The sequence below is a fragment of the Adiantum capillus-veneris genome, chromosome 15 (assembly GCF_014529385.1).
Source record: "Adiantum capillus-veneris isolate H3 chromosome 15, ASM1452938v2, whole genome shotgun sequence".
In the NCBI taxonomy this organism is placed as follows: domain Eukaryota; kingdom Viridiplantae; phylum Streptophyta; class Polypodiopsida; order Polypodiales; family Pteridaceae; genus Adiantum; species Adiantum capillus-veneris.
In genome coordinates, this window is record NC_140945.1 from 27,388,753 (window position 1) to 27,399,081 (window position 10,329).

Here is a 10,329-nt window from a genome sequence, read left to right on the forward strand (position 1 = left end):
AAAGCTTGGTTTGCTTGTACATGATTTTGGTCAAAGAGTCTCTTAAATGATGCTAATGTTTTAACAAAACAAAGTGGTAGGAATCAAGAAGAATTAGACTTGTCTAATTTTCTAAATAGATTCCAAGATGTATTTATCGATGACATCCCTATGGAGTTACCTCCAAAACAAGGGAATGAGGACCATAAGATAGAGCTTCTACCTGGGAGCTCACCACCTAATAAACCTCCTTATAGAGTTTCTCGAGCTCAAGAAGAGAGATTATGAGCCAAGTGAATGAGTTGGTCGACCAGGGGATGGTGAGGCCTAGCTCGTCTCCCTTTTGTTCTTGAGTCCTTTTAGTGCAAAAGAAAGATGGCACATACCGCATGTGTGTGGATTATCAAGCACTAAATCATATCACTATCAAAAGCAGATCCTGTACGATAGATGGAAGATCTGTTTGATAAGCTACAAGGTTCCACCTACTTCAGTAGGATTGACCTTAAATTGGCTATCATCAAATAAGGATAGCGAATGAAGATATCGCAATGACCACGTTTTGTACAATGTTTGTTCTTTATGAATATCTTGTCATGCCTTTTGGTTTGGTAAATGCTCCAGACACGTTCAACCGCCTAATGGAGAAAATATTTAGACCCTACCGCAATTTCTCTAGAGTGTTCTTCGAGGACATTATCATCTACTCCAAATCTTTGGAGGAGCATAAGCAACACCTCCAAGTAGTTTTTCAAGCTATGAGGGAGAATAAACTTTTCATTAACCAAAAGAAGAGTGAATTTCCTCCAAGAGATTCAATACTAGGTCATATTATCTCTCCAACCAAGCTTGGGGTACTAAAAGAATGGCCTAATCCAAGGAATCTACATGAGCTACAAAGCTTTATTGAAATGTGTGCATACTATAGACGCTTCATAGATAAATTTTCTTAAATAACAGGACCTTTACATGACTTGACAAAGAAAAATGTTAAGTGCATATGGACTGCTAAAGAGCAAAGTGCTTTTGACAAACTTAAAGAAAAGCTTACCTCTCAACCCGTGCTTACACTACGAGATCTCTCAAATCCATGTGAGGTCCAATGTGATGCTTGTGGAGATTGCCTTGGAGTAGTTTTGCTTCAAGAAGGGCATGCCATAGCATATGAGAGTTGAAGACTCAATTTCAGCGAGCAAGTATTGGGCATTAACGAGAAGGAGGTACTAACTGTCCTACATGCCCTCAACACATGGAAGCACTATCTTTTGGGGACTCCATTCATCCTACGCACGGATCACCAAAGTCTTAAGTACTTCATGATGCAAACCAAGCTCTCCGACAAACAAATGAGGTGGGCAAATTTTCTTTCGCAATTCAATTTTCATATTGCTCACATTGCTGGCAAGCACAATCAAGTAGATGATGCACTATCACGATGATCAAGAGCCAATGGGATGTCCATAGCAACTCACAATGATCTATCTTCTATGATAGATGAGTATGCTACTGACCCCAATTTTAAAGATGTAATTTCAGCCCTTGCCTTAGGAAAGAAAGAAGAACCATTCACCTTGCAAGACGGTTATCTTCTTTATGGTAATAGGCTAAGTGTTACTCACTCTCTTTGTGAGAAAGTAATGTATGAATCCCATGCTCCTCCCTATGTGGGGCATCGAGGGATTCAACCTACCCTTTTGTGGAGTAGAGACGTATTTCTATTGGCCTACCATGAAGATAGACATACAAGACTATGTGTTTTTATATAAATAATTCTCGTAATAATCTCGTTTAATAAATTAATATTTTTATTTTTAGGGCATCCTAAAAAGCAACCTGGATTGCTTCAGCCTTTGCCAATTTCTAATTCACCATGGGAGAGCATATTCATGGACTTTATCTTTGGATTGCCCAAATCCATCTATGGGAATACGGGAATATGGACAATAGTAGACAGGTTTAGTAAACAAGCACCTTTTATACCTGTCAAAAAGACTATTAAGGCACACCAAATGGCAACCCTCTTCATATCCCAAATTTTTAAACACCATGGCTTGCCAACATCAATAGTGTCAGATAGAGATCCTCGAATGACCAATAATTTTTGGAAGGGTCTCTTTGAGAATCTAGGTACTAGGCTTAATTCTCTTTGGCCTATCACCCACAAACAGATGGCCAAAGTGAAATAGCCAACCTTACAATTCTGGATCTACTTAAGACCTATGTTACCAAAGTACACCAACGTTCCCAATGGGAAAAGTACCTACCCCTTGTAGAGTATGCATACAATAACAGTATCCATACTACTACGGGGAAGGCACCTTTTGAAATCATTGAAGGAAGACCTAAAAGTCCCTTGCTATTTAAGGTACATGGGAAGATCTTCGCTATCGATGAGTATAGCCGAGACCTACAAGAGTCTTTCCAAAAGATTAAGAAGGCTATATCCATCTTGCAACAAAGGCAAAAATCTGCTGCTAACAAGCGCATAAGGGCCTTAGCTTTCAAGGAAAATGATTGGGTCCTACTTAGATTTCCCAAGGCTTGATTGATGCAGACTACAGGCAAAAATCTTACGGGCCACCAAAAGTATTATGCTAAACTGGCAAAAAGATACTATGGTCCTTTTCAAATCCTAAAACCAATCAATGAGATGGCCCAACAACTCAAGTTTCCCAACCATTGGCTCATTCACAATGCTTTTCATGTGAACCTACTTAAGCCTTACAAAGGAGAGCCACCACAAGAACCAATCATTGAGGACCCACCTGAGATCAAAGATCAAGAAGAGTTATTTTAGCCAGAATCGATTCTTCAACATGAAGAATCGATTCTTCAACATGAAGACAAGGCACTAAGACATGGTAAGATTATCCAACAATATCTTATTACATTCAAAAATTATCCTTTTGAAGATGCTAGATGGATGCAAGGAACACAGCTTAAGGATAGTATGAACCTTGTCAATGCTTACAATGCTACATTAGAGTAAGCAAATGTATATACTTTGTAAATGAAAAACGTTTTTGTCTTATAAGACTAGTTCTCTTTTTATGGTGCACAAATTTACGTAGTATGCGTGCTTAGATCTTGTTTGTGATGACAACGTTGGTACAGCCAGACTGTGTCAATCTATGGAAGTGCAGGAAGTCGAGGCATGGCAGTTTGCAAGCAGATGGCAAAGTGTTTCAGTGGCTGTTTGATGCAAGATATGGCCGGCACTGTCTTGATTTGATGTCAAATGTGGATTTTAGCAGACCAACGGGGGTCTTCAAGCTCAGCCACATGGGTCTCTTAAAGTCTCTTGCAGAGAGGCTCCATGCAATGTATGTTGAGTGCTTGCCCCGCTTGGACAAGGTCCGAATTTTGATGATGCTCGGAGATGGATGGATAATTGTTTATGATCATGAGACCGGCGGCACAAGAAGTGAGCCTCGGGCTTGCTTCCGATCATTGGCAACGTGACGGGAAGCTAGTCGCATTTTTTATGAGGAGGTGGAGCTCAAGCTTCAAAGAGTGTGTAGGCGGAGAGGTTGAAGGAGGCATTCGAAAGTCAGAGATTTTGGCGTGTGCAAGGGGGGCAAGCCCAAAAACTTAGTAAAGCTATTAAAAGAGAAAAAAAACATGTCGCTGTCATGCTGCAGTCGACAAGGAGTGCAGAGGGAAAGGAAGCCCAAGTGGTGGCGCCATGCAGGGCTACAGACAAACGGGCGGCCATATCACAGAAAGGTGGTGGCGCCATCTACGTGAGCCAGGAGTGTTGCAGAGGAAGGCGCAGCAGGGGAGGGCCTGGCGGGGCCGCGAGTGAAGGTCATCACTAAGGGAGCGCTGCCGAGGGTGGCAGAGCCGCTACAGAGGCAGAGGAAGCTCGTGGGCACTGTTGCAAGAACGAGGGGCTGCAGGGCCTTGAGATGGTTGCAGATGAGGAGGCCGCTCGGCTGAGGAGAAGGGGAGCCACCGGGATGGTGGATTGATGCCGAGAGTGGCAGGAGGAAACCGGATGTGCAGTGAGGGGAGGGGTTGGAAGACCAGGCTGGAGAGCCGCCACAAGGGAAGACAAGGCCTGAGGGGCTGCAGGACAGTGAAGGGCCGCCAGGGGCTAAGGGGTCTCGCCAACCGGGTACAGCAGTGGTGGTAGGCCTGAGCACTGGAGGGCAGCGTTGCAGGTGGGAGAAGAGGTGGCCGGGGGTCACACGAGGTCACAAGAGGGAGAACATCGGGCTGCAGGGCAGCACTGCACGGAGGCTATAGTCAGAGGTGGCCAGACAGTCCAAACCAGAAAGAGCTGAAGAAGGCGAGGGTTCGACTGAAAGGGTGTGGCCATGAGCTAGGGGTGGTGCCCATGATGGCGGGGATTGGAGTCACGAAGGATTGGACGAGCAAGTGAGTACAGGAAGCTGGCGGCTTTGTTGACCACACAATTGCCTGGTGAGGCCGGGGTCGACTCATAAGGGGCAAGCCATATCCGGCACAGAGGATCGAAAGCAAAGGAGGCAAGGAGTCGATCGAGCACTGAAAGTGGGGGATTAATAGTGTGTTCGGAGCATCATTCCCCTTCTTTATGAGGAATCATTCCCCTTCTTTATGAGGAATCTTGCCTTGATATTTGTTCGCTTTACTTTCAAATTAATGTTATCGCTCACTTTTGTGTCTAGTTGTATGTCGGACATATGGGCACTTCCGATGTGTGTTGAGTGAGGGTTAGCTCTATTGTTGTGACATACACAAGCTTGTGTAATCGGCCTTTGATCGTGAGGTGTCAAATGAGTCCGGGTTAGGTTTTTTGTGGATGGAAGTGTTCTCTGAAGGGTTGAGGATAAAGGTTATGATTGTATGCTAGGAGGTTGGGTATGGATAGTTGGTTGGTCGGGATCGGGCTTGGGCATTAGTTGTTTGCAAATTGTGTATCTGGATGTGTGTTTGTCAAGGGATAGGGGTGTTGTGAGATCACAGAGCTATATAGAGGCATTCATATTGTGTGATGGTGGTTTTCCCATTTCCCTCTTTCCATCTTGTGGTGCCCCCACTGAGGATCCACTAATTGCTTACTAACAAGGTGTTCTTGAGTCAAGATGAAGCAGGAGTTTGGGCCAGTGTTCAATGGAGATGAGGATGCAGATGATTAGCTTGCCGATTTTCAAATGTTTATGATGTCCGTATTACAGATGCCACGTGATGAAGCGACGCTCCAAACTCTACCCTCGGTGCTAGCAAAGGTTTGGTTCGATGGCTTGGAAGATGCACACAAGCAGACTTGGATCGGATTTCGCGAACAGTTCTTACAAAGGTATCGGAAGGTGGTGTCGACTGCGGAAGCAGATGCAAAGCTCAAAGCCTTGCAGCAGGAAGTAAGTGAAAATTTTGATGCTTTTGTTGATAATTTTGAAGAATGTTGGGGGGATTTTGTGGCTGCTACTCAAGCAACCAATGCGGGATTCTTTAAGATGGAAAAGTTTATATCATGCTTGCATCCTTATGTTCAAGAGAGGGTGGAGTATGAAGATCCAAGCACTTATGACGAAGCCTTTAGAGTTGCCAAAGCAAAGAGTCGAAAGATGAAGAAGAAGATGGAGGCAGGATTGCTATAGTCGGCAATCACGACAGCCAGTGGACCTAAGCCCAAGCAGATTGATGAGCATCAAGAGGTAAAAGCTCCTTTTTTTGTTGATATGCATGTAATCAAAGCCCGTGAAGCTGATGCCAGGCTAGAAGAGTTAGACAAAGTGCCAACCAGGGCTCAAAAGGTGCAGAGAGGTATATTCAGGGTGCCACACAATTTGCTTCCTCAAAAGAGCAAGGTTGTAAAAGTTTTTCAAGAGGTGCCAGTTCCAGAGACAGCAACGAGGAAGGTAACAGTGGTCCAAGAATTAACAAGTGCCAAAGAGGAGTTCGACAGTTCCCATAGCCCTATAGCAGTTTGGACACAGGTAGCATGTGGGAGACAGAGTCCCGGACTTCCAGGTATGAGACCTATGATGTTTTTTATGTGGATGAAGTGGAGAACGGTGTATGCGAGTTGCCTGCCATTTGAAGGTCAAGGAGAACATAGTGCAGGTGTGGATATGCCTTGTTTGAATCTGCCAGTTGAGCAGCCATCTCTCGTGTCTTGTGATGGTGAGTCCCTATTGGAGGAAGAGGTATGGTTTGATGGTGTATCAGACCTAATTGAAGGGCAGGTCTTTGAGGATGAATTACAGGAGATAGAAGCAGAAGCCGAGGTATGTTCGGTTGATTTGTCTATACAGGGGGTGGGGCAACCTTGCCTTGATGTGCATGTCGAGGTGTGCTTGGAGGTTTCAAAGTTTGTGTGTATCCGTGGAGAGTTAGCTCCGGCAGATGACTCTATGGAAGCTGATACAGGTGCAATCTATGAGCGTGAGGCTCCATGCAGAGAGGAAGGTAACACCAACCTTGCAAATGATGAGGTGTTTGTAGAACAGGTTGTCGTTCTAGCAGGTCATGCTCTTGAGGATAAAGAGATGGTTGTGGAGCCGTGTTTAGAGGGTTTGGATACAGGTTTGCAAAGGGATCAGGTTTGCTTGGCTATGCAGTAGGTGGAGGCAAATGGCAGGGCCTTGTTTTTTTATGTGATGCGAAGGATACATGTGTTATGGGAGGTTGCTTTACAGGTGTCTTTGTGTCAGTGGCAAAGTTTTTTTGAAAAAGACTATACTACAGGCGGTTTTATAGTAGCAGATGGCATGATAGTGGTTTATGGTACAGGTGTTTTGAGTGAGCAAAAGCATGTTTATGGTTGGCAGCAAGGGTTATGGATGCAGGGTGATCAAGCTCCATGCTATGAAGAGCTGGAAGGATGGCCTGTCTATTGGCATACAGGTGCAAAGGAAGATTTGGATATACATGCTGTACAGGTGGATGGCCACGACCAATGTTTTATATTCGATCCAGGTGGACTCTATGCCCTACTTGAGGAAGATGTGAGCTTTCCATTTCACCCTGGAGGGTGATGTAGTAGCAGACACCTTTCTCTCTATATCTAACCTATCTATATAGCCGCTATATTATCATTTTTCCTATGCAGTCTATGTAGCCATTTTTATCATGCTCTCTATACATACTTATTTTACCTAAATAACACTATAGTTGAGCATGAATGCTCAACGAGGGGGTGGGCAATGATGGTACAGCCAGACTGTGTCGATCTATGGAAGTGTAGGAAGTCGAGGCATGGCAGTTTGCAAGCAGATGCAAAGTGTTTCAGTGGCTATTTGATGCAAGATATGGCAGGCACTGTCGTGATGTGTATGTCAAATGTGGATTTTAGCAGACCAACGGGGGTCTTCAAGCTCAGCCACTTGGGTCTCTTAAAGTCTCTTGCAGAGAGGCTCCATGCAATGTATGTTGAGTGCTTGCCCCGCTTGGACAAGGTCCGAATTTTGATGATGCTCGGAGATGGATGGATAACTGATTATGATCATGAGACCGGTGGCACGAAAAGTGAGCCTCGGGCTTGCTTCCGATCATTGGCAACGTGACGGGAAGCTAGTCGCATTTTTTACGAGGAGGTGGAGCTCAAGCTTCAAAGAGTGTGTAGGCGGAGAGGTTGAAGGAGGCATTCAAAAGTCGGAGATTTTGGCGTGTGCAAGGGGGCCAAGCCCAAAACCTTGTTAAAGCTATTAAAAGAAAAAAAAAATGTGTTGCTGTCATGCTGCAGTCGACGAGGAGTGCAGAGGGAAAGGAAGGCCAAGTGGTGGCGCCAGGTAGGGCTACAGACAGAGGGGCGGCCATATCACAGAAACGTGGTGGTGCCATCTACGTCATCCAGGAGTGTTGAAAAGGAAGGCGCAGCAGGGGAGGGCCTGGCGGGGCCGCGAGTGAAGGTCATCACTAAGGGAGCGCTGCCGAGGGTGGCAGAGCCGCTACAGAGGCAGAGGGGGCTGGTGGGCGCTGTTGCAAGAACGAGGGGCTGCAGGGCCTTGAGATGGTTGCAGGATTAGTCATCCATCTTGGAATGATGTCGTAAGGTCAAAAGGGATCCTTTACCCGCTAAGAAACATAGACTAATGACTAAGGATTTATCTCATCTACCTCATAGTCGAGGACAACTATGAAATCAAGAGAGAGGTAATGTCATAAAATCTAATATAACTAACCCAAATTATTTTCTCATATTAAAATGATCATTTAATATGGGAGAATAAATGGGAACAAGAGTTAGAATAGAGACGTGCTTTTAGATTTATCTCAGCACGGGACCAAAGGTAATGGGTCCAAATGGAAGATGGTCTAGCAAAGAGCAATGCCAGCTAATGGATCTTAAAAGACCTTAGGGTTAGCTTCATTAAAGACCTCCAAAGGTTAATGTTAAAAGTCCTTAGACCTAGGACCTTAGACAAGCTAGGGTTGAGCTTGAGGTGGGAACCCAGCCCAAGCTTGAGGTGCTTGTTGTGCTTATGACTAAGCTGCTTGAGGTGCTTGTCATGCTTGATGATTAAGGTGCTTGAAGTGCCTAAGTTACTTGGGGGCCAAGAAGCTTGAGTTTCTTGAAGTCAAACAATGGCTCACAAAGGAGGGGGAGAGCCCCAAGAGTAGGGGGTGGCGTTGAATAGTCTCTCCCTCACCCAAGGGACACCCCTTGCTCAAAGAGGCAAATAGGACACAGGTCAAGCCCCTAGCTAGGTTTCCCCCATAGTGTGCCTAAAGCCTATTGGCTGACTTTGAGAGAGGTCGAATGAGGAATTAGTTTAATTAAATAATTATCTAGGCATTATCAAGTCCTCTCTCTCAAAGGGGTAAGGAGGACAATTGTCCAAAAGCTACCCTTGTTGCTTGATATCACTAAGCATGTGATTGGCTAGGCTTGCAGGGGTCCAATCAATTTCAATCATGAGCTACAAGGAGGGGTAAACCAAGGCAAGCTGGGGGTGTGCTTCGGAGTATACTCTCTCTCACATGTTGGGGTATAGGTGTATGTGCCTTGCCCGACCGCCCAAGCTATGGACGCTCACCCACTGATACCTTATTCTTGTGTACATATACAAAGAATAAGGGGCAGCTCATAGAAGAGTCTTGCTCCACCCACACACTATGTACTCTCTCCTTCCCGCACTCACGCAATCGTGGATACGCACTTCAATTGGTATCAGAGCTATGGCTTGGCGATGGTGAGGAGCACGACGGCTTTGAGAGCTTTGAGGCTATAGCTTGCTCGCTCTTGACGGTGGACAGATCAAGAAATCTTGAAACCTTTGTGAGAATGCAATGGGAGCTTGTGAGCTCATTTGAGAGTGATGTATGCTCCTATGGAAGCTCAAAATAGTGTGTGGAAGATTGTGTGTAGGTGAAGGTATTGCCCTAAAAATTGTGCGTTCTGGCATCAACTCATCAACCTCTAACATGAGCATATCAAAGAACTCCATGTCCGTCATCTTTGTCTGTGTCTCTAGAGAGCAGACCTGCTCTACCTCTACTTGCACAAACTCTGAAAACACCTGATGTGTCTCAGTAGAGCACTCTCGCTCTACCTCTGTCTCTTTAGAATCTATTGGCACGTCTTGCCCAACTAAATGTTGTGTCTCGTGAGCATGGTGGAGCTCACCTACGAAGGAGACAAGTCTCATCTCTCGCTCAAAGCATGCCAACAACAAAACTAAGACTACATTGTCTCTGTGAGTGTGCGAATGCGGTGCGTGTGCGGAGAGAGAGAGAGAGAGAGAGAGAGAGAGAGAGAGAGAGAGAGAGAGAGAGAGAGAGAGAGAGAGAGAGAGAGAACACAGTGTGTGGGTGGAGCAAGAATCTTCTAAGAGATGCCCCTTATTCTTTGCATATGTACACAAGAATAAGGTATTAGTGGGTGGGCGACCATAGCCTGGGCAGTCGAGCAAGGCACAGAAGCCTATACCGCAACAATCTTCCACTTAAAGGCGAATGTGCCAATAAATGGGTCCTACTAGTATGTATAAGAAACTAGGTGAGAGGCTCTCTCAACCTATGCCCACTGGCTCACTCTATCAATGTACATGCAGTTGTATCGGCTCTAGTGTCGATAAGTGGGTCCTACTAGCTAAACTACTAGTATGTACAAGAAACTAGGTGAGAGGCTCTCTCAACCTATGGCCACTGGGTCACTCTATCAATCTACACACGGTCGTATTGGCTCTGGTAGTGGGCAAGCGGGTGTACCCACGCTAGAGCTTGCATGTCAATCCCGTAAACTACTTTGTATGGTCTACAAAACTCCACTATGCATCATGCTAGTGTCAGCCATCACACGACTAAGGACCCCTGCTGCAAATGCTCCCACTGGAGTTGCTAGATCGGGCCTCAACACTAGTAAGTCAAACATGAGACGTCCGAGCACTGACAAATCTACACAAACGTGGCGGTAATCGC

The 10,329-nt window shown here is 45.5% G+C and overlaps 1 pseudogene; it reads left to right on the forward strand.

Annotated features, from left to right (window-relative positions):
- The first annotated feature begins 5,566 nt into the window (after nucleotides 1-5,566).
- On the forward strand, nucleotides 5,567-7,017 carry LOC147440425 (uncharacterized; annotated as a pseudogene).
- Nucleotides 7,018-10,329: the final 3,312 nt, after the last annotated feature.